This window comes from Callospermophilus lateralis, chromosome 3, assembly GCF_048772815.1.
Source record: "Callospermophilus lateralis isolate mCalLat2 chromosome 3, mCalLat2.hap1, whole genome shotgun sequence".
Classification (NCBI taxonomy): domain Eukaryota; kingdom Metazoa; phylum Chordata; class Mammalia; order Rodentia; family Sciuridae; genus Callospermophilus; species Callospermophilus lateralis.
In genome coordinates, this window is record NC_135307.1 from 55,587,960 (window position 1) to 55,612,629 (window position 24,670).

Below are 24,670 nucleotides of genomic sequence, written 5' to 3' on the forward strand. Positions count from 1 at the left end.
AGGCAAGAGAAGGAAATTAAAGGGATATGAATAGGAAATGAAGAGCTCAAACTATCTCTATTTGCTGATGACATTATTCTATATTTAGAAGACCCAAAAAACTCTGCCAGAAAACTTCCAGCACTCATAAATGAACTCAGCAAAGTAGCAGGATATAAAATCAACACCCATAAGTCAATTGCATTCCTATACTCCAATGATGAATCAGCTAAAAGGGAAATCCTATTCATAATAACTTAAAAAAATACTTGGGAATCAACCTAACAAAAGAGGAGAAGAACCTCTACAATGAAAACTACAGTGCACTAAAGAAAGAAACTGAATAAAACCTTGGAAGATGGAAATACCTCCTGTGTTCTTGGTTAGGCAGAATCAATATTGAAAAAATTGCCATACTACCAAAAGTGCTATACAGACTCAATGCAATTCCTATCAAAATTCCAATGATGTTCATAGAAATAGAAAAAGCATTCGTGAAATTCATTTGGAAAAATAAGAGGCTCAGAATAGCCAAAGCAATCCAAAGAATAGCCAAACAAAGACAAAAGTGAATTATACTGCAGAGATATAGTAATAAAACAGCATGGTATTGACACCAAAACAGACATGAAAGCCAGTGGAACAGAAGAGAAGACACAGAGATGAACCCACATAAATACAATTATCTCATACTAGACAACAGTGCCCCAAATATACATTGGAGAAAAGATAGCCTCTTCAACAAATGGTGTGGGAAAACTGGAAGTCCATATTTAGCGGAATGAAATTGAACTCCTATCTCTTACTCTGCCCAAGACTCAACTCAAAGTGGATCAGAGACCTAGGAATTAGACCAGAAATGCTGCACCTGCTAGAAGAAAATATAGGCCTAATTCTCCATCATCTCAGCTTAGGAACTGAGTTTCTCGACCAAACTCCTAAAGGGCAAGAAGTAAAATCAAGAATCAATAAATGGGAATAGCACCAAATTAAAAAGTTTCTTCATAGCAAAGGAAACAACCAAGAGTGTGAAGAGAGAGCCTACAGAATGGGAGAAAATCTTTGAGCCTTGCTCATTAGATAGTGCATTAATATCCAGGATATGCAAATAATTCACAAAAATTAACACAAAAAGAAGAAAGAAAAGAAAAGAAAAAAAAAGACTCAATAAGTAAATGGGCAAAGGAACTAAACAGCTTCTTCAAAAGAAGAAATATGAATTGTCACCAAATAAATGAAAAAATGTTCAACACCTATAGCAGATGTAAATTAAGGAAATGTAAATTAAAACCACACTGAGATTTATCTCAGTCCAGTCAGAATGGGAATTATCAAGATTACAAGTAACAATAAATGTTGGCAAGTATGTGCAGAAAAGGGTACACTCATACATTATTGGGGAGCTGAAAATTGGTGAAACCATTCTGGAAATCAGTATGGAGATCCCTCAAAAAACTTGGAATGGAACCACCATTTGACCCAGCTATCCCCTACCACAGTATGTATCTAAAGGAATTAAAATCAGCATATTACAGTGACATAGACTTATCAATGTTTATGGCAGCACGATTCACAACACCTAAGCTATGGAGTCAACTTAGATGCCCTTCAACGATGAATGGATAAAGAAATGTGGTATATATACACATGGAGTATTACTCAGCCAAAAGAAGAATGATTTAATTTCCTTTGCTGATAACTGGGTGGATCTGGAGACTATCATACTAAGTAAAATAAGCTAATCCCCCAAAACCAAAGGTTGAATGTTTTCCCTGATATGTGGAAGCTAACCCACAATAAAAGGGGGGAATATGAAAGAGAATAGAAGTTCAGGGATTAAACAAAGGGGAATAAAGGGAAGAGAGGAGGGATGGGAAACGTGATGACAAGGAAATGATTCCGACATTATTTTCCTATGTACATTTATGAACATACCACAGTGAGTCTCCCCATCATGGACATCTACAAGAAAATTAATTAAAAAAAACACGATGGGTAAATGGTAGAAAGGTCAGTAGAGGGAAGAAAGCAGGGGGTTGAGGGAGGGGAGGGGAGGAGAAGGAGAGGTACAGGGACTGAATTAGAACAAGATATATTCCATACTTCTATAATTATGTCAAAGTTGATTCTACTGTCATGTATAACTAAAAAGAACCAATAAATAAAAAATAAAAGATTAAAAAATTAGTGCATTGTGTAGGGCTCTGAACTTTTTTTGATGGAAGCATTTTTCCTCCAACCGACTGAATGCTATTTATGTACACTACCTCAGTGCCTGTGACAAATGCTGTTTATTTATTGCCTTCAGCATGCTAGACAATTGGTTTACCACTGAGCCAAAACCTGTTTATAGCCAGTTTTATAAAGATGAACTGGTTCATTTTAAGGTGGACCTTGCAAAGTGGGAAGCAGGTTGACCAGGCAGATTTTATGACATTATAGCTTTGGATTGATGGACAGAGCACAGGACTCAAAGGGAAATTTGATAAGTAAACTGATGTTTGATTAAGTGAGCTTCTGCCCAGGTGAACATAGTATTGTTTCAGAAATTGATTTTCAGGACTCTCCAGTAGTAAAGTTATTTATTGGTTTGTAGCCTTAACTTTTCAACTTTTCCTGGCAAATAAGTTCATCATGTTGACCACGCGCTTTTGATTCTTAGTCCTAATAGTTGTGTCATGCTGATTCAGGTGGTCATAGTTCTCACTGCTTTCTCTCTCTCTCTCTCTTTCTCTCTCTCACTCTCTCTCTCACACACACACATGCACATGCACGCGCGCACACACACACACACACACACACACACACACTTATTCAAGAAGGTATGAATTCCAGGCAGACATAATCACCTTGCCTTTAAGAGGATCCTAAAACACACAGAAATCACACTGTTAAATGGAAAAGACATTACATTTCTACCTAAAAAAAAATGCCTGGTAAGTTGTGTAGATGGTTCTTCCTTGAGATTTAAGGAAAGAATTTCTTTCCAGTCCTAAGTTCCTCTTAAATTTAGACACATGATTTAACATACATGAAATGTGAAAACCTTATTCTAAGTGAAATAAATCAGTCACAATTAGACAAATATTATATGATCCCACTTACAAGAAGTACTTAGGGCAGTCAAGATTGTCCCCTTAGGACAATCCTGATAACATACACATAATGTAAAATTTAACTTCTTAACCATTGCTATTGTTTGGTTATGTCCTCTAAAGTTCATGTTTTGGAAACTTAATCTCCAATGAAGTAGTATTGCAAAGTGGAATTTTAAGAAGTGATTAGGTCATGAAGGCTTAATCATGAATGGATTAATACTGTTAGTTGGAAATGGGTAATTTTTTATGGGATAATTTATTACATAATTTATTATGTGAATTCCTGATAAAAGGATGAGTTTGGCTTCCTTCCTTTCTCTTTCTCATCCTTTCTTACTACTTTCCACTATAGGATGATGCAGAAATAAAGGCCTTCCCCAGATTTTGACACCTTAATATTGGACTTCCCAGTCTCCAGAACTGTGAGAAATAAACTTATTTTCTTTATAAATTATCCAATCTGTGTTATTATATTACAGTAACTTAATATAGATTATAAAACATTTTATTAATGTACAGTTCAGTTGTATTAATTACATTTACAATGTTTTCCAGACAATCACTAGAACTCTTCTTCTGGCAAAACTGAAAGTCTATAATCATTAAATAATGACTCCCTATTCTCCTCTCCCCCCTTCTAGAAACATTTTTCTCTCAGTAAAGTGCCCTAAGTATTTCTTGTAAGTGGGATCATACAATATTTGTCTAATTGTGACTGGTTTATTTCACTTAGAATAAGGTTTTCACATTTCATGTATGCTAAATCATGTGTCTAAATTTTATTTTAGTTTTAAAAATATTTATTTTTTAGTTGTAGTTGGACACAATACCTTTATTTTCTCTATTTTTATTTGGTGCTGAGGATCAAACCCAGGGCCTCTCACATGCTAGACGAGGGCTCTACCGTAACTAAGCCATAACCCGCTAAGCCATAACCCCAGCCCATGAATTTTATTTTATTTAAGATTCGTATTTCTTTATATGTGTATACAACATTTTGTTTATGTACTCATTAATTTGTCAGTGGACAAAACATTTATTGTTAATTTTGGAGAGGAACTTGAATAGAAAAATTTCAGAATAAATACCTTTGGTATTAAAACATTAGAGGTTTAAATCATTAAGAAACTATACAACACATGACAAAATTGCCAACAGATAATCCAGATTATTTTTATTTGTTTATTATTTAGTTTAAAGCCTATATTATTACCTTTTTGTGCAATGCATTTGACTGAATATTTACCTGTCTTGCCAATGAATGTAGTTGTTGTAACTAAGGATAGATCAATAAAACCCAATGAGCTCAAAATAAAAATTCAACAACAGGTTGAGAGCAGACAAAAATTAGGGGCATTAGATACTGGCATTGGAATTTCTTTTGGTTATTATTATAATTATTTACTCATATTAATTGTACTGTTAGTGGGATCCATTGTAATGTTTCCATTCATGCATGAATTATGCATTGATCATGTCTATCCATCCTTCTTCTACCCTCTCCCCTTCTCCTCTTTCTTACATCTACCTATTTCCCTTCCCAGTCCCTAATAATCCCTCCTCTGCTTCAAGTTGTTGTTGTTTTTATTTTTTGGTTTTATTTTGTTTTCAGTTTCCCCATATGAGAGAAAACACATGATACTTGATATTCTTATGTGGCTGATTTCATTTAATATGATGCCCTCCAGTTCCATCCATTTTCCTACACTTGACAGATTTTCAATCTTTTTTATGGCTAATACTTCATTTTATATATATAAAATTTTCCTTATTTATTCATCAGTTGACAGGTACTCAGACTGATTCAGTATCTAACCTGTTGATAGTACCATAATATACATGAGTATAAAGGTATCTCTTTGGTATGCTGCCTTCATTTCCCATGGACATATACCTAGGAGTGGGCTGACTAGATAATATAGTAGTTATATTTTTTAGTTTTTGAGGAACTTCCATACTATTTTCCGTGGTGATTATACTAATTTACCTTCCCAACCATAATGTATAATGGTTCCTCTTTTTCCACATCCTTGCCAGCGTTTGTTGTTATATTTTTTGGATAAAACTATTCTAACTGGGGTAAGATGGAATCTCATTGTAGTTTTGACTTATGAATCTCTAATGGCTAATGATATTTAGCAATTTTTCATATATTTATTGGCTGTTGGTCTTTCTTCTTTTGAGAAGTATTTATATAGATCATTTGTCCAATTTTAAATTAGATTACTTATTTTTGTTAGGTTCTTAATATATTCTGAAGGGAATTCAGAGACATAGCTGGCAAAGATATTCTTTTATTCTATAGACTTGTCTCTTCACTTTGTTGATTATATCCTTTGCTGTGCAGAATTTTTTTTTTTTTTTTTTTGGTGTGGTACTGGGAATTGACTCAGGGGCACTCGACCACTGAGCCACATCCCCAGCTCTATTTTGTATTTTATTTAGAGACAGGGTTTCACTGAGTTGCTTAGTGCCTTGTTTTTGCTGATACTGACTTTGAACTCACAATTCTCCTGCCTCAGCCTTCCAAGCTGCTGAGATTACAGGCATGTGTCACTGCACCTGGCTCTTGCAAAATTTTTAAATTTGATGTAATTCCTTTATCAATTCTTGCTTTTGTTTCCTGTGCTTTTGAAGGCATATCCAGGAAATCATTTCCTGTGCCAGTATCTTGAGGTGTTTCACCCATGTTATATTCTAGTAGTTTCAGAATTTCAGGTCTTATATTAAGGTCTCTGGTCCATTTTGAGTTGATTTTTTCACAGAGTAACAGATAGTAACTTTCAATTTTCTACATGTGGATATTCAGTTTTCCCAGTACCATTTGTTGAAGAGCTGTCCTTTGTCCAATGTACGTTTTTAGCACCTTGGTTGAGAATCAGTGGCTTTATTTCTGGGTCCTCTATTCTGTTCTGTCCTCTATTCTTTGTTCTACGTGTCTGTTTTTATGTCAGTGTTGTGCCCTTTTTGTAGTTATGGCTCTGGAGTAGGTTTCGAAATCAGGTATTATGATGCCTCCAGCTTTGCTTTTTTTGCTCAAGATTGTTTGGCTATTCAGATTCATTTGTGCTTTCATAAGTATTTTATGATTGTTTTTCTAGTTCTGTGAAAGAAAGCCTCTGGAATTTTACTGGAGATTGAATTGAAACTGTAGATTGTTTTGGGTAGTATTTACATTTTTAAAATATCAATTCTTCTAATCCATGAACTTAGGAGGTCTGTACACCTTTTGGTGTCTTCTTAAGTTATCGCTCTCTTTTGTAATTTTCATTGTAGAGGCCTTTCACATCCTTGGGCAGGTTTATACTTAGCTATTTAACTTAGGGCTATTGTGAATGAAATTATTTTTTTATTGGTTGTTCAAAACATTACAAAGCTCTTGACATATCATATTTCTGAAATTTTTCTCTTGAACTCTTTCTCAGTGAATTCATTACTGGTATATAGAAAAGCTACTGATTATTTACATTAATTCTTTATCCTGTTAATTTATTGCAATCATTTATGAGTTCTAATAGCCTTATTTTGGTAGGGTCTTTAGATTTTTTTATGTATAGAATCATATCCTCTGCAAACAGGGATAATTTTATTTCCTTCTTTCCTATTTGTATGCCTTTTATTTCTATCTTTTGCCTTATTTAATTGGTTAAATTTTCTAGTACATACTGAATAAGAGTGGTAATAATGAAACCATTGTCTTATTTTGGACCTTGGAGGAATTGTTTTAATTTTGTCCCATTCAATATGATAGTGGTTACAGATTTGTCACATATAACTTTATTACATGAAAATATGGTCCTTATATACCTAGTTTATTCAGGGCTTTTATCATTCAGGGCTTTTATCATGAAGGGATGTTGGATTTTATAAATGCTTTTTCTGTATTTATTAAATGATTATGTGATTTTTATCTTTGATTCTATTAATGAAATGCATTATGTTTATTTATTTGCCTATATTGAACCACCCTTGTATCCCTGGAATAAAAGCCAACTTGGTCATGGGGTATGATCTTTTTACTGTGTTGTTGAATTTGATTTGCAATCAGGGAAACTGATCTATAGTTTCATTTTTATTGCACCCATGTCAGGTTTTGGTAGCAGGGTAATGCCGGCCTCCCAGAGTGAGTTTGGAAGGTTTCACTTCCTTTCAATTCTGTGGAATAGTTTGAGAAGCACCAATGTTAGTTAATTATTAAAAGTTTGGTAATATTCAGCAGTGAAGCCATTCAGTCCTGGGCTTTTTTGTGTTAGTAAACATTTATCATTGAGTCAATCACTTTATTTGTTATTGATCTATTTTAAGTTTTTATATTCTCTTTGTTCAATTTTGGTAAGTTATTATGTCCATAAATTTGATTTCCCATTTTTTAAAAAAAATATTTATTTTTTAGTTGTAGGTGATTACAATATCTTATTTTATTTTTATGTGGTGCTGGGGATCGAACCCAGTGCCCCATGCATACTAGGTGAGCCCTCTACCACTTGAGCTACAACCCCAGCCCTGATTTCCCATTTTTATTAGCATATAGTTTTTTCAAAACAATCCCTAATGGTCCCTTGAATTTCTCTGGCATTAGTAGTAATTTCTCCTTTTTCACTTTTAATTTTATGAATTTTGGTCCTCTCTTTGTCTCTGATTAGAATTCTAAAGGTTTGTTAATTTTATTTATCTTTTCAAAGAAACATCTCTGTTTCATTGACCCTTAGTATTGTTTGTTTAGTCTTCTTTATTTAGTTCTGCCCTGATCTTTATTGCTTTTTGCCTTCTGCTGGTTTGGTGTTTGATCATTTCCTACTTTTCTGAGACCTTGAGATGCATCACCTGATTATTTAGTTGGAATCTTTTTAAGTTTTTGATGTAGACACTCATTGCTATAGACTTCCCTAGTACTGCTTTTTCTGCCCATAAGGAACTCACCTCATCTTTACAGATCTCTAATCTATTTAGGCTGTGTCTCTGCAAGATGATGGCTTCTGTGCTAAGAGTTCACTAGAACACTCTTTCATCTATACCCCCACCAACAGAATACTGCCTCTTTACCAACTGTGGTGCTGGGCAATAGGTACTGGGGTATTCTATTTCTCTTGTTATTCTGTTATCCCAAGTCTCTGTATTTTGCCACATTCTCCCATTCCTTGCTCTTGAATTCCAGCACTCTCCTGTGGTTGCTTACCTCAACATGCTCTACAATTTGTTTTGTTTCTTTAGCAGGCATTAGAATTTCTATAGCAGGAGAGGGGTAGGAGGTTCCTATGGTTATATATTGGATTGCCCCTGTGTGCTTTGGGTAAAGATTAGCTTTATGCATTTAGGGTCATGGAAAGGAAAATCTCTTTTAAGAATACATTGCAAGTAAATCAAAGACAGGTCACTGAAAAATGGGACCCAGCATTCCTAAGTGAGGCCTGTGGAAAATAGGGGTGAAAGGTTAAGGAAAAGCAGGTTATTGAAGAAAACCCTTTGGAATGTGCTCTTTAACATTGAAGCTGGGTTAACTGAAAAATGAATGTAGGGAGGGGTAGCAATGAGGGAGCAGATGGAAAAGTCTTGGGATAATTGTGATACTGCATATTTTAAGCAGGCCAAAAATTCAATGCCCCTTTAAAACATTGTTCATTAAATATTAATTTAACATTTTTTTTTGGAGGCATGGAGGTAATATTTTCTCTAACAGCAGTAACAACAGTTCTTAATAGGTTTGGGGCACTATTATAAACCCTTTACAGTATTGGCTTATTTAATTTCAAACAGGTCAGTGAGATAGGTAGTTTTGTTATCCCCATTTTATTGATGAGGATATTGAGGCATAGAAAGGCTACATGACTTGGCCAAGGTCATCCAGTTAGCAAGTAGGGGAAGGGAGACAAGGATCCAAATCCAGGCAAGTGAAATCCATACGAACCTTATAAAAATTCATAATTAATAATTATATTTTTATTTCCCTTATCTTCTTCATTGAAGTCTCTACTTAAATTTTATTAACACAAAAAAAAAAATAAGAAAAAAAATATGCTTCACTTGTAGGAAAGATTGGGGGAATGTTGTCAGCATGCTCATTTCTCTAGAAAAAAATCTTCCCTCCACTGGGTATTCTCTCTTTTCTTCTCCCTGTAACTTCCATTTTACTTCTTCTCCAGCCTCCCAATTCTTTTCTCCCACACAGAAAAATTTAGCTCCACCCCAGCTATCATCAATTAACTTGTATCTCCTACCTACTCCTCAGAATGGGAGAGATAGAAGCCACTGTCTTTCTGCATCATAATCTTAGAAGAAGCCAGCCACTAGGCCCAACCCACACTTAAGGGAAGTGGAATTCCTAAGGGTCAATGCCAGAAGGCTAGACTCATCCGGTACCACCATGGCATTTACCCTTTGCAATTCCCTCTTCTTCCCTCCCTTCGAAGGAGACCACGATACAAAAAGACTCTAGCAAAGAAAGCAAGGCTTAGACCTGGATCACAGGTTGCCCACCTTCCGTATGATTATGGTTTCCCTGTTCTAATCTGCAGATTGGGGATGGTAGTACTGCCTTAGATAAGGTTGCTATGATAATTCAGTGAGATAGAATTTTGAAAGCCTTAGTACAGTGCTTGCCACAGAGTATGCAACAGATGATAATTTCTGCCGTCATTTTTATGTAAGGAATCATTTAAAGAGAACAGATTACTTTAAAAAATTATACCTGTAGCATTTTAGAAGTGTGTATTCTGAAGTCCTGGTTAAATGCTTTAATTCCTTAGCTAGAGATGATAAATTAGAAAATGAATGATGGATCAGGGGAAGAAGCAGGAGAACTTTGTACATGGAACTGATAGTAGCTTTTTTGAGCTGGATTTTAAAGGACTCCCATCAAGCTCTTTGTTTTACCCCCCATTTGTTTCTAAACCCCTTCTTGTTCCTGACACCTTCAATTCATTTCTGCTTTGGTAGGTACACAAAGTTGGAGAACATTCTCTACATTCCTATTTACTTTAATAAATAATTCTATATACTCTAACTTGTTAGTGATGATGAAAACTGAGTATGTCTACTCATCTGTCAGAGAGAAATGTAAGTAACTCTGACACTGTGTAGGGTGGAGAGTAAATTACCTGCCTAAGGGCAGAGGTCGAATGTATGAGGAATGTGTGTTCATTACTGTAAGGCACTGTCTTAAAACTCTTATTTTTGTTTTAATTTTTTTTGTCTCCCTTTTTCTTTTCTCAGTAATAGTAAAAGCCAACTTCGGTCATGGCATTTAGATACTTTTGACAACTACCTGTAAGCTTCTTGTCCTCTGTATTTTTATGTGATAGAAGATTCACTGTGGAAAACTAGCTTTTACAAAATCTGGAATGATTTATTCAAGAGTAGGTATTCATTGCTGTCATGTAGTTAGATTTATCTTAGGATTCTCCGTGCCTGTTGAGTGCTAAGCTTTTGGCTAACAAAATTGTTACACTCTTCTGATTGTTTTCAGATTTTCCTCATTTAAGAAAAGATGAACGGAGCAAGATGGCAGCTGAGTAAGAACCTCTGAAGATCATCTTCTGACAAAGCATTGAACAGCTGCTCACAGAGCAAACCACCTTCATAACAGCTAAGGTAAGAGGCCATAGTGCCTATTAATGTAACCAAATAAAAAGAGGTATGGAGAAGACAGGGAAGAGAAAGTTGCCTTTCTTCCTCCTCCCCCTATTTTAAGCAGCCTGGTGAGAGGACTCCTACTTGGGGGAAGGAGAAAGAATTAAGTCCAAGCCATAGATAATTAAACCCTGGATCAAGCTTCCCCTGGTGAAACTGGTGCTGAGCAGATCCCCTTGACCTCTACAGGCAGTCCAGTATCCGGGGCTTGAGCTGCTTTACCACAGGTGGCTGACTGCCTCCACCTTCCCTTCTTTAATCTCATTTGTGGAGAAGGGAGCAAGACTCCGCCCAGTGAGGAACAGGGCTTGAAAACTGGCCTCGGTGGCCAGGAACTCCCTCTAACATTGGTTCCCCAACTTCATGCAGCACAGCTGTCACTGGGCCACTGTTCACCAGTGGGATTCTAGAAGTTTCCTGGTACCAGGCAGAGATTTATGCCACAATGGGATGAACTTATGGGTCAGCCTACATTACCAACAGGTAAGTCTTAGTGCACCTTGAGACTGCAAGTTCTTGTGGCTTTGAGACTCACTCTTGTGAGTCTCAGGCATCATTCAACTTAGGGTCAGCTTAGGTGAACAAAGGACTGCGTTCACCAACATTACCCCAAGCTTGGGCTGCATAATGTGGCGCATGACTCCATTTGCTGGAGGTAGGTTAGGGTAGTTAGCAGTAGACACTGCCTCAGACTGGAATTTAGTGGTGGTCTGGTGAAAATAAATGCTGGGCAAATCCTAATGGACCCCATCTTTGGCCTACTTGCACTCAGAGCCTCTGGAACAGTTTGAGTGTTGAGGAAAAACATGTGGCTTTAGTTTCTCAGAATTTTATTTAGTCTTTTTTTTTTTTTTTAATGTCGTACTGGAGATCAAACCCAGTGTCTCATGCATGCTAGTCAAGCGCTCTATACTGAGCCACAACCCAAGCACAGCTTCTCAGAATTTTATTCAAGCTAGCATCATCTGTGGTTGATGCTAATGTTCAATGGTTTACTGTATTGATAATGTTTGATTCTTTCCCAATTCTCATTTCCTTTTCCACTCTTCTGGTGAGATTTATTCTTTCCCATTCTTTAAGGGTTGTGTAGGATTCCCATAAGTATCTTCTGTAATGCTGGTTTAGTAATCATGAATTCACTTAGTTTACATTTATTTTGGGAGGTCTTTATTTCTTCTTCAAATCTGAAGAATAACTTGGCTGGATATAGTAATCTAGGCTGATATTTATTTTTTTTCAAAACATGAAATACATCATTTTATGCCCTACAGTTTCTGCTGAGAAGTCTGCTGTTATATGTTTACTTTTAAATGTGCCTTGGCACTTCTCTCTTACACTTTTAATATTTTTTCTTTGTTGTGTCCTTTGGAAGTTTAACTATAATATGTCCTGGAGAGGTACTTTTCTGGGTTATGATTCTTAGCCTCTTGTAGCTACAGCCAGTCTGTTTGTGGATAGTAAGTACAAACTGCATTGTTATGACACGTTAAAGTAAAGGCAGCATCAGAAGCATTTATAAATTTAACACTTAATTTACTTAGGGCTTTGTAAACTGTGTAGGTTCAATCCCCATTTTCTAAGTTTTTTCATAAGTTTTAACTGTCAAAGCTATTCAAACAAAGTGAAATGTCCTTGTTTAGCAGGTGAGCTAGCTGAGTGGTCCTTTTTCTGCTTCCCTCTTCTTTTGGTGACTCATGACACTTTATGCAACAAGTACCATATTGAACATCTATGGATTAATTTTTTGGGATACAGAGTTTCTGTAAAACAACTTAGTTATTAAGAAGTTCAGTTTCTCCTTTTGATCTTTTGACTTACTCTGTATGAAATGAATTTTAAAACCAGAGTGCACTCAATAGCTTTTACTCTGTCTTTTTTATTTTTTAGAATTTTTTTTAGTTGTTGATTGACCTTTATTTGATTTATTTATATGTGGTACTGAGAATCAAACCCAGAGTCTCACATACCCACTGCCCCTCTGATTGTCTTTTACATTAACTTTTTGTTTCCTTAGCACGTCAAGTTTGTAATGCACAACAAAAAACTTTACCCATTCCCCAAATACCTGCTGTTAATAAATTTGTAGAAGAGCTTTTGTTTTCTAGAAATGTTAAAAATAAATGTTAGGGGCAAAACATTTTCCCTATGCAACATGTCTACATTTATTTCCCACTAGCTTTGGATTCTGTTTTAGTAGAAGCTGCCTTGTCTTATTAAGAATTTTAGTCAGCATCTAAAATTTGTATTGGCAGGATTAATTGCAAAAAGAATTGCTTCCATGGGTTTGCTGTATATAGATAAGTTACAGCCAACTTGATGTTACTTTGCTAATATTTTACTGTTTGAAATGGAATTGTGCATGCCTTTCTACAAATGATGGTAGGATGTTTCACTAGAGTTGGAAATTTTATTTGAACTTTTGTAAGACAGAATGCAATATATAAGTAACAGTAAAAAGAATTAAACTTTATTATTTCCTGTTAGATAAATGTGGTGGTGGTTGCAAATCACCAGAAAGGAAGTTAATCAGAAGTTGGTAGTGTAACTGTACATCTTTGTCTTATAGTACTCTGGGTGACTTAATTTCAGTTAGAATGCTTATGCTGTACTTGGATAAGCTTAAGTAGGAAAGATCTAGTAAAAGGCTTAGCAGTAGAGAAAAAGGGAAGGTATGTAATTTCCTTCTTGGTATAATTTGAAGTATGCTAACATTCATGGAGTCATAGAATGTAGAAAAGTTATGGTCATAGGATAGGTCATAGGTCAGGCCTGGGTAAAATGCTCCACTGGCTTGGGCAGCCAAGGAATGATCATGTTGTGATGCAGGATGAAGGGTAAGCTGATGGAGGAAGTAGACTAATACCAAGGATGAATAGGGCCTGCTTTATAATTTTGCACAAATGTTTGATGTGCCCATTTGCTTTCATTAAGAACCAGGGAATGAGTAGTGACAACGTAGATTCTACTAAGGAGCAAGAGTAATCTCAGAAGAGACAGTTTTAAACATTTAAAATGTTTATAACAGATACTTCATGTCCTGATTGCTGTTCACACAGATCTATGTTAAATTAATGAATGAAATGATGTGTAGAAAGAAGAGTCTAGGGGAAGAAAATGAATGCAGAATTACTTTCTTTTGGAGGACAGTGATGGTAATTTTTTCTCTTTATTGAATTACCTCCTCTTCTTTCTACCTTGCTATATTCTTGGAAAAATGATTACCTGGAATATTATTTAGGCTTCAGTAAGCAAATAGGTAGCTTACATTCTGATTGAGGCTTAGGGAAAAGGGAGAGAGAGAGAGAGAGAGAGAGAGGGGGGGGGGAGAGAGGGGGAGGGAGGGGGAGAGAGGGGGAGGGAGGGAGGGAAGAGGGAGAATATGAGAGAATGAATGACAGAAATATCTATCTATCTAATGTGTATATATACACATTAGATAGATATATATCTTATGTATCTTTCACCTGCCAGGTGGTGATAAAGTTAGGGAATTGGCAACAATGAAGCTGTTTCATATAGTTCAGTCAAGTTCAGCATTTCAATAAGCTGACATTTGAACTGACCTGGATGAAGCAAGAAAGATGGCCAAATAAATTATCTAGGGAGAGAATTTCTGATGGAATTAAAAGTTAGATGTTGCACATGATTTTGTTTTCATAGTACCCCAGAATCTGCCAATAAACTGCCTTGATCTTCTAGGACCTCTCCCAGTAGAGCCTACCATTCTTGGAGAAACTCCAGAGATTTACCTGTCTATTGCTTATCTTTTAAGAATAAAATCTCTCATTTGCTGAGTGTCAACAAAGACCCCAAACACTGGTAATTTAATTTATGTCTCACAATAGATCTGCAAAATAGGCTTTACTATTTCTGGTTTAAAGGTGAGTAAACTGAGGTTCTGAGAGCTCATATAATTTGGTAGTAATGGCAGATCTGGCACCAAACAGAGGTTTTTCTAATTATGGAGTCCATTTTGCTAGATTACATGGTCTCTAATATTAATTAGACTTATTTCTGTTCTACAACTTGCTTTCAGGAAAGAGCTACTATATATAATAATCAAATCATGTTAATGGGTTAATACTTTAAAAAAAATTCAATGTTTTATTTCAATTTATGTGGATTCATGTGCATAACAGAGGGAGATCCTTACGCCATTGTCGTGACCTGCATGATAGTTTATTCGGGGCTAATCAGACCAGGTGGTGAGGGGGATTAAGAAAAGACAAATAGACACACAAATAGAGAAAAAGCTGGGATTTGATGGGTCACTAACAATCTGGTAGGGAAGAACCATGAATGAGCTTGGCACATTTATTATATAGGTTTTAACATCAAAAGGATTTTGTGAGAAAGTTTCATCAAGATAAACAGAACTGAAGTTGAGGGTAAAGCAGCCCAATTAGGACTATCAGCTTCAGCTCATAATTTTCTGGCATTTGAACCCAAGGTTAAGAACTGATAAAATTCTGAGGCTGGCACAGAATTCCCCTTTGAACAGGGTGTCACCGTAGTAACTGGGCTATCTCATTGGCAACTTCACACTGAGAGTTCCCTAGAGGGGCATTGCCTCTGTCACAGGACAGTTCAGGACCCATAATTCAGTTGCCGCTCCCGACACCCCATTTTCCCTGATGATAGCATCTTGCAAAATAATAGTACAATAGGGAGGAGGAGAATTGAGGCAATTCTTAATGATTGCATGAAATTATATCATATTTGCATTTAATATCAACATAACCCATTGAGCTTGTCCAGTTTTACTTGTACTTGTGTTATGTGTGTGTGTGTGTGTGTGTGTATTTAGTTTTGTAAAATTTTATAACATGTATAGATTTGTGGCATCACCACAGTCAAGATACAAAAGAGTTTTATCACCACATACATCCATTGGGTTGCCCTTTTAAAACTACTCCATGTCTCCCCACCCCTAAATGCCTTGCATTTTTTCTTTTTTTTTTCCTAGTTTTTATTTGTTCTACTTAGTTTCAATTCATCATACACAAATGGAGTGAAACATTTCAATTCTCTAGTTGTACATGATGTAGAGACACACAATTTGTGCAATCATACATGTATGTAGGGTAATGATGTCCATCAAATTCCACCATCTTTCTTATCCTCATAATACCTCCCCACCCACCCTTTGCCCAAACCAAAGTTCCTCCATTCTTCCCATTACCTACCCGTACCATTGCCTCACATGTGTGAGGCACTGGGTTCAATTCTCAGCACCACATATAAATAAATAAAATAAAGGTTCACTGACAACTAAAAAAATACAAATAAATAAAAAGCCTTGCATTTTTAATACCTGAAAAGCACTAATTTGTTCTCTATTTCTATAATTTTGTCATTGCAAGAGGCTGAAAGAGGAGAATTGCAAGTTCAAAGCCAGCATCAGCAACTTAGTGAGACCCTAAGCAACTTAGTGAGAACCTGTCTTAAAATGAAAAAAAAAAACAAACAAACCCCAAAACCAAAAAAAACCCCAAACAACCAGGGGGTGCTGAGAATATTGCTCAGTGGCTAAGTACCCCTGGGTTCAATTCCTCCTACCAAAAAAAAAATCATAAATAGAATCATGCAGTATATAACCTTTGAGTTTGTTTTCCCCAGCCCCCACTTATCCTGATTTTCTAGATTCATTCAAGTTAAAATTTATCAGTACTTTTATTTTTATTGCTGCATAGCATTTCATAGTATGGAGGTACTATAGCTTGATCAACCATTCAATAGTCTAATATTTTACTCTTCTTAAGAAATGTGTGCACTTTAATAAGGGCTACCTGAAGATACTGTCCTGACTCAATGTAGGAGTTTTAATTTTGAGAGCAAGAGATGTTGTAGACAATAGGACTTTGCAGGAAGTCAAGAGCTTAGTTTACTCCTTGGCTACACTACGTTGAGTCCATAATGGTAGAAAACCTTTCATACTTTATCTTACTTACATAATGCTTCAAATGATGTTACTATGGAATTTCCTGTAAACTGGGTGTGTTTGCAGGAGAAAAAAATATTTTCCTGCACAATGTCTCAAATTTATAAGAAGGGTTTCTATGAAAGCAAGCAAGGTTCAGTTTCCCAAAAGAGGGAAAACATAAAGTAGTGGGAAATATCATACTTATACTTTACATTCTATTGATGAATCTCAAGTTATTTTGCTCTTGGCTGCATACTTATAGATATAGATATATAGATAAGGATATTTTCCCTATGTACTATCTGGCCTTAACTTGCTTTCTAAGGTCTTAATTGTTGGTCTTCTTGATGCATTTGATCCTAGGTGTTCAGATTATCTCAATGATCTCCTTCCTTGCTTATACTGACTCTAAGACCCCCTTTTGAGACTTGCCTCAGTTTTCCTTTTCCTTATTTTTCATCTACTGCATCAAAAGCCCATTGATACCTATACTCTGGCCAGTGTTTGACATGAAACTCTGTGTAGTGCTGTCAGATATTTGAGGGAGATGTACCTTTTAATTTATCTGTCTGGGTTTTTTGAAGAGAATAATGAATCACTCTATTTTTAATTTGTCTATTAATTCAATTCATACTTATTGAGCACTTACATTGTGCAAAGCACCATGCTGGATATTGTGATGGCCACAAAGATGAACTGCCCCTTAAGGAACATGTTGGTTCTAATAGCAAAGGTAAGATAGTCTGTCACTCTAATGTAAGATGCCAATAAGACTAATGGAAACCTGAGAGGATCATGATTTGTCAATTTTATTTTTTGTAATATTAATCCAATAACAGTGTCACCCTCTATAATTTATGGAATGCATTCACAGCTTATATAGATATTCTTTTTTAATATTCATGCTTCTTGTCTACAGATTATGATTCTTGTCTGAAGAAGCTTAGACATGTGGAGAGAGTTAAGACAAATTCAAAGCTTTGAGTGTGGCATTTTTTTTTGTACGAAATATTTTGTGTTTTTAACTTTACCCAAGGCTACAGAGAATACCTTGTGAATATATGATAGAGAGTGATGAATTTAGAAGTCAATTTCAATAATTTAATTTTCCTTTAAGAAAATAATCCTCAAAATAAATACTTTTTCTCATATAAAAGATGTGAATTAAGTCTCTCTCCATGGATGTAATTTTGAATTATGTTGATTGGAGAATAAATCAGGAGAACTGCATATGAGTATATGAATGTTTAAATAATTATCGTTAATTTAAGTGTCCTTAAGAGAGCGTTAGCTGCTGAAGTGAGCATTTGCTTAATTTAAATTGAATTAAAAATGATCTATGGGAGAAACAGTTTCTAAAGTGCAACTTGAATTTCATGAAAATGGGGGGAATTATAGATGTTGTGTTGCAAAAATCTAATATTACAAGGATGGAATTTTGAACCATACTAACGTAGATATTCCTGAATACTAGATTGGTACAAAATTACAATGTCAAATGATATTTCAGAAATGCAGAAAACTTTCTGCCAAAGGTACTTTTTCTGCAGCCACAGAGCTTTATAAAAGTTTCATTTCTGGCTTTCAGATTTAGGAACATCTAGGAAATTCCCTGAAGGATAATTTTATGTAGAGTATAATGAGATATTCCAATCTTTGCTCACCTTCTCATAAGGGAAGAAGATTATATAAGGGCCTGATAAGTAATTTGAAACAGGTGCCAAAGCAACCTCTTTGTTTTAGAGTTGAATTTTTGGAGAATTGCATAAGTAAATAAATATGTCATATGTCTGTTTATTCTCTGATGGGAATCATATAGACGTGGTTTGAATTTTAAAATCATCCTGTCTGATTTGGCACCACTATTTTAATGGGAAAAGCACCCCTAGAAGTGATAATGGAGAGGGTCAGCTCTGGAAAAGACCTAAAGGACATGAACATGATTGTCACAAATGCGAGTAGGATCTTTTGTACTGGCTCTCTGCCATCATTATATCTTGAATACTGGATTCAGAAAGAGTGCAAAACTGTCTCTCTTTGATTACCAAGTAGGTGAGGTCAGGCAGCCAACACAAAACCAGCAACAGAAAAATTCAGCTGAAAACCTTAGAAAAAGGCATATAGGAGTCTGCAAAAATTTAGATGGCCTGAATCTTCCAGGGCAGTGGATTTGGTAAAGGCAATTAAGTCAAACATCTAGATTTCAGGTAGCAGGGATGCTGTACAAAAAATGTGAAGGTAGTCAGCCTGTGTCTGTCTTGAGGAAGGCCTGGTTGCAAGGTCAGCCCTTGTCTGGCATTGGGGTGCTCCACTGTTCCTTGACTGATAAGGATGCTTTGTTGTGCCTAAACTGTTTATGCAAACAATATGGCTCTTACTCTGAAGATCTGGAATTTTGGTATGCCACACAAAAAGCTTTGAATTTGTCTGAACTCTCTCCACATGCTTGCCTGACCAGCTCTCAGCAAAAACCTCAGGCACTGAGTCTCTAGTGGAATTCCATTGCAGTGAGCATTTCATGTGTCACAATTCAATGCTAGGGGGATCATATTGCTCTATGTGATATAGAAATGAAGTTACGAGAAGTTTTTACCTGTTTGTTTTTTCTAGGTCTGCCCCCTTACAAACTTCCTTTCACTGATTTTGCTTTGTATTATTTGTTATTGTACATGATAGCTGCGAGTTCTATGAGGTCCACCTAACAGATCATCCTGGGAGTGGACTTGGGGACTCCTGGCATAGAGCTATACATGGAATAGATTTACAGATGAGATGAGAGTTGTAATGTGAGGTGTGGTTCATTCTGGATATTAAACTAGGGAGAAGTTTGGAATAGTTCTTTACTACTGTTTAAACTTTTGATAACTATGTCCAGAAGTAACTGGTATGAAGTCCTTCTTACATAAGAGCAGTAAAATCAGATTAAGATAGGTAGAGCCTATGTCTTCTCTTTCTACTCCCAACATAAAACGAATCTGTTCAATTTAATCGGATAGAAGATAAATGAATTACCTGTTAATAGAAGGTCCTTAAACAGGTATTTTGGTGGGAAACTTTCCATTACTGCAGTGTAGACAGGAGGAGGTCCCTCTCAATCTTAGAGACTGTTTTGTGTTGCTGTTATCTGTTGCTATAAGGGAAGCTAGATGATTTGTAAAGGAAAATTTATTTAGCACATAGTTCAAGAGCATAGTGATAGCATTTGCTCAGCTTCTGCTGAGGGCCTCATGGCAGATGATATCACATAACAGGCACACATGTGAGAGTAACCTGCTGATGTGTGCCAAAGAGGACACACATGAGGTTTTATAAAACCAGTAACAAATCTCATCCCATGAGACCAGTTCACTCCTAAGATACCTAACCCATAGATAATCCATTCATGAAGGTAGAGTCCCTAGCTATCAGTAAAGATTCTACCACTTCTCAATACCTTTACACTAAGGACCAAGCTTCCAGAACATGAGTCTTTGGGGGACAGATGATGTCCAAACTATAGCAGCCCCACTGCTGGCATGGTAAGGATATTACAGCTGGCCACTAAGCAACCATTGTTATTGTGATGTTTCTTAGTTACATGTAAACCATGTTCCCTTTACCTTCCATCATTGATGAATCTTATTATTATTTTTTGTTGAAGATGGTAATAGTTCGACATTAGCAAATTCTGTTAGAAATAAAAACAAAATGGTAGGAAATATTGAGTTGTAAATATCTTCATGTTAGTTGTTAGGTAATCTGGTTTGCATAAAAAATGTCTAAGAGGGATAAGCCATCTATTTGGCAAAGTAAACATTTTTGCTTAAAAAAACTGCAACAAAATAGTTTCAGTCTTAAGAGACTATTTAAAAAAGTAGGGGCTGGGAATGTGACTCAGTGGTAGAACACTTGCCTAGCATACACAGGAGACCCTGGGTTCCCTCCCCAGCAGCATAAACACAGAACAAAGCAAAATAAGACAAAACTTTCCATCTAAAATAAGCTTCATAAAAAAATGCCATATAATAATTTTTTAAAAGTGAAAAAAGTATTTGACTCTTCTTTGACTTTTTCATTCTCAAAGATGAATTAGAAAAATCTTCCTTTGAAGCATATATGATGTACAGTTTAGTTGTATAATTCTTTCTTGGTATTTTAACACTTAAGGCTTTGTGAAAACATGGAGAGGATGCTGCTCTGCGACATTGATAACTCTATAATGATTAACATAGGACATATTTATTCTTACATGAACAGACAGAAGTAGATTTATGTTCTGCCTTGTTACCTGTTGTGAGACCTAAAGTAGGAAAGAGAACCTTATAATTGTGTATTTCTGGTTCTGCCCATTTTTATCATCAGATACTGGTTGGATCTTCACATTGGTAAGACTGTTGACACGTTTCTCAAAAACAAGTGCATTTGATCAATCAAGTGTCTGATTGATGATACATGGACATAAAATGTGGCATATATATCCAAGGGAATATTATTCATCCACAAAAGGGAGTGAAATACTGTCATTTGTGGCAACATGGATGGGACTGGAGGACTTTATGTTGAGTGAAATAAGCCAGATGTAGAAATACAAGTACCATATAGAAGCAGAATGTAGAATAGTGATGAATAGAGGCTAGGAAGGGTGCAGGGAAGGAGGATGAAAGGAAGATAAAAATAAAAGAGAGGAGGAATAAGTCCTAGTGTTTTACAGAACAGCAGGGTTACTATAGTTCATAGCAACTTATAATATATTTATAAATAGCTAAAAGGATTTTAAGGGTTCTAATACAAAGAAATGATACATGTTTGAAAAGAAGGAAATGCTAATTACCTTGATTTAATCATCACACATTGTATACATGGATCAAATTATCTCACTGTATATAATAAATGTGTAAAATGGTTATATCAATTACCAATTTAAAAAATAAAAATAAAAATGGCCATAAAGAAAAAAAAAAGTATATTTGTAATGTTCACATAATTAGTAAATTTGAATATTTCAGAGTTAGGTTAATTATTTAGAAGGAGAGGGTATAAATTTTCACTTTATATGTTGTCTTTGAATTAGGACATTTTACATCACATGGGATGATTATGTAACTTATTCAACAGGACACTTTTGAGAGTGAAAGGAGAACTATCATAATTGTGTTGGAGTAACATGTAATGAATTGGGACTGTTTATGGGAGAATGAAGACATGAGGTCATGCAGCCTTAAACATTTTTCTAGTCTTTTTCCTGTCATGGGTATTTTGGAGATTTGTTAAATTTTTAGAAATTTTGAATGTGGGAGAAAATACTCAGTGACCTTGTGTTGATATTAAAACATGAACTCGAAATTCTTCGTCACTTCTTCCATTAAGAGGAAAGGTCTTTGATACCATCTCTTGAATCTCGTGGGCTTTTTTTTTTTTTTATTGGTTGCTCAAAACATTACAATGACCTTGACATATCATATATCATACATTTGATTCAAATGGGGTATGAATTCTTATTTTTACCACGTGTACAGATTGCAGGATCACATTGGTTTACGGCCACGTTTATACATACTGCCATACTAGTGTCTGTTGTATTCTGCTGCCTTTCCTATCTTATTTGACCAATCGGGTATGATGGAACACAATATAATTTCCAAGGCTGAGTGTTTTAGTACCTTTTCTGTTATTATAACAGAATGCCTGAGAGACTAGATACCTTATAAAGAAAATAGGTTTACCTAGCTCACAGTTTTGGAGTCTGAAAGTATAAGATCAGGTGGCCACATCTATTTGGCCTCTAGTGAAGGTTTCTTTGGCTGTATCAGAATATGGCTGACAGTGTCATGGTGGAAATGTATAAGAAGGAGAGAGAAGTAACATATTGAAATAGGAAGCATAAAGATTAAACTAACCAGGGTCCTGAGAGAACTACATTAGTCTCTTTCGGGGGTGATGCTTCCCGGTACCTAGTTATCTCCCTGTAGGCCTGACGTCTTATAGATCCCACTTCTTTTCAACATCACCACACTGAGGACCAAGCTTCCAGCAAATGCAACTTTGGGAGACAAATACGAACCATATCCAAACCATAGAACTGGGTCAATAGATGACGCAGCATTTTTATTTTTTCTCCCAACAGGATAGTCCTGTTGGGAGTTCTGAGATTCCATGTAAAATATCTAACTTCCCTGGGCTGCCATGCTATGAGGAAGCCACAGGCGACACGCAGGTGTTCCGTTCAGCACTCCTAGTCTTCAAATCATCCCAGCCTAGATGAACACAGTGAATGAGCCTTCAGATGACCCCAGGTGGTGGCTTTCAGGTCTTCCCAGCTGAGGCCACTGTCATCCTGGAGCAAGATGAGTCATCCTCGCTTTAGCCTTTCCAAATTTCTGACCCAACAAATCCATGAGTTTAGAAAAACAGTTGTGTTAAGCCACTAAGTTTTAGGGAAATTTATCATCCAGTAATAGTGACGGGAATCTTACGCTTTTTACTTTAGCGGTTACCCATTTCAAGCTACTCCAGGACCTTCCCAAGTACCCTTGGCTTTAGGCAGAGAAATCTCCCAGTCCTGAGCACACTGATGGCCCTCTCTTAGGTGCTTCTTAGTTCCGAGTTACTCAGTCTACAAACTAGCTATCTTTAGGCACATCTAGTTTTCTGAGACTTGTCCTGCAGACACTGATCTTTATTAACTTTCCTATTCTTCAAATTAGAATGTTAACATACTTTAAGATCAACTTTAGAGTTTCGGTGTATGCTGTTTGCATTGTTTTTTGTTTGTCTTTTCTTTTCAGATAGGTGGTACTCTAAGCTCCCTGAGGGCAGGAGGCCTGGCCAGCTCTATATTTGATCCTGTGTGGCACAGGGCAGTGATGTCACAGTGATGGAGGAGTATTTTTCTGGTACTCCCTCTGACCGTATTCACATATTCGCTGTTTCCCTTTGATCTCAAAATGTGGTAGATCTCCAGTTGTGGTATTGGGAAACATTATCAAGGACAACTCTGAACTGTAAAGAGAAAGCAGAAGGACCTATTGTAGACAAGCCTGTGCAAGATGAGTTAATGAGATGCTGGGCAACAGAAGCACATAATGGATAACTTTATTTGTGGAATAAACAAGGCTCCCAGAATATGCCAATACAAAATCCTTTATTAATAGGTGGATTTAGATTCTTTCACAGCTTTTGATCATGTTTTACAGGCTAATAAAGCTTCTTGGGGGAAAAGCAAAGTCTAAAATCTCTTCTGTAAATTAGTTGATGCTTTTATTTTTCCTGAATCGATTATTGTGTTCTAATAAGGAAAGCTTTAAGGAGGTTTCTTAGCAATGGTTAAAAGAATTTCTGAAAGAATTAGAAAGATATTAAGAAGACACAAAGAACCTTTTAAAGTTAATTGTTTAGGAGGATTTTCTGGTTCTAGGACTATGAAGATAGGGTTGTCCTGATAAAATGTGACAGCCTGCGGCAGTGTTTTGTGGTCTGACAGTGATATCATTTTATATCCTCTTTCTGGTCCTCACTTAGAGTTGAAATCCATAGTAGAGGATTGGGATCAAAGTTTGCAAGTTCTATATTTCCTCTCCTGGGGGTGGCAAAAATAATAGTGGAAGACTTGATACTAAATGAAATTACTGAATATGGACAAAATATGCAGAACTGTAGAGAAATGTTAGAGGCATTACACAAAACTTAGAGTGTTCTTTTGCTTTGTCATTTTAAGAAATAGTATACTTACCAATTGTACATTCTAAGTTGCTATAGTGTTTTAGTCATAATTAATGACCCTTCAATTTCTGCTTCTGATTTTTTTTTGTCTCAGAAGTTGTCTTATTCCAAGTCTCTAAGTCAATATAATGTCTTGATTTATATATATATTACATTCTACCATTTTAATATATATGATACAAGTTTAGATAGTTTTAAATCATTAGTTACTTTTTTAAAAAAAGGTCCTACTTCACTGATTCTATGGCTACTAATTAATCTAATGATTTGAGTACTAGGATCAGTGATTGACCCAGAAAATTGCTTTTTACTGAACTCTGCACAGTGAGATTTTTCAAGATCTGTA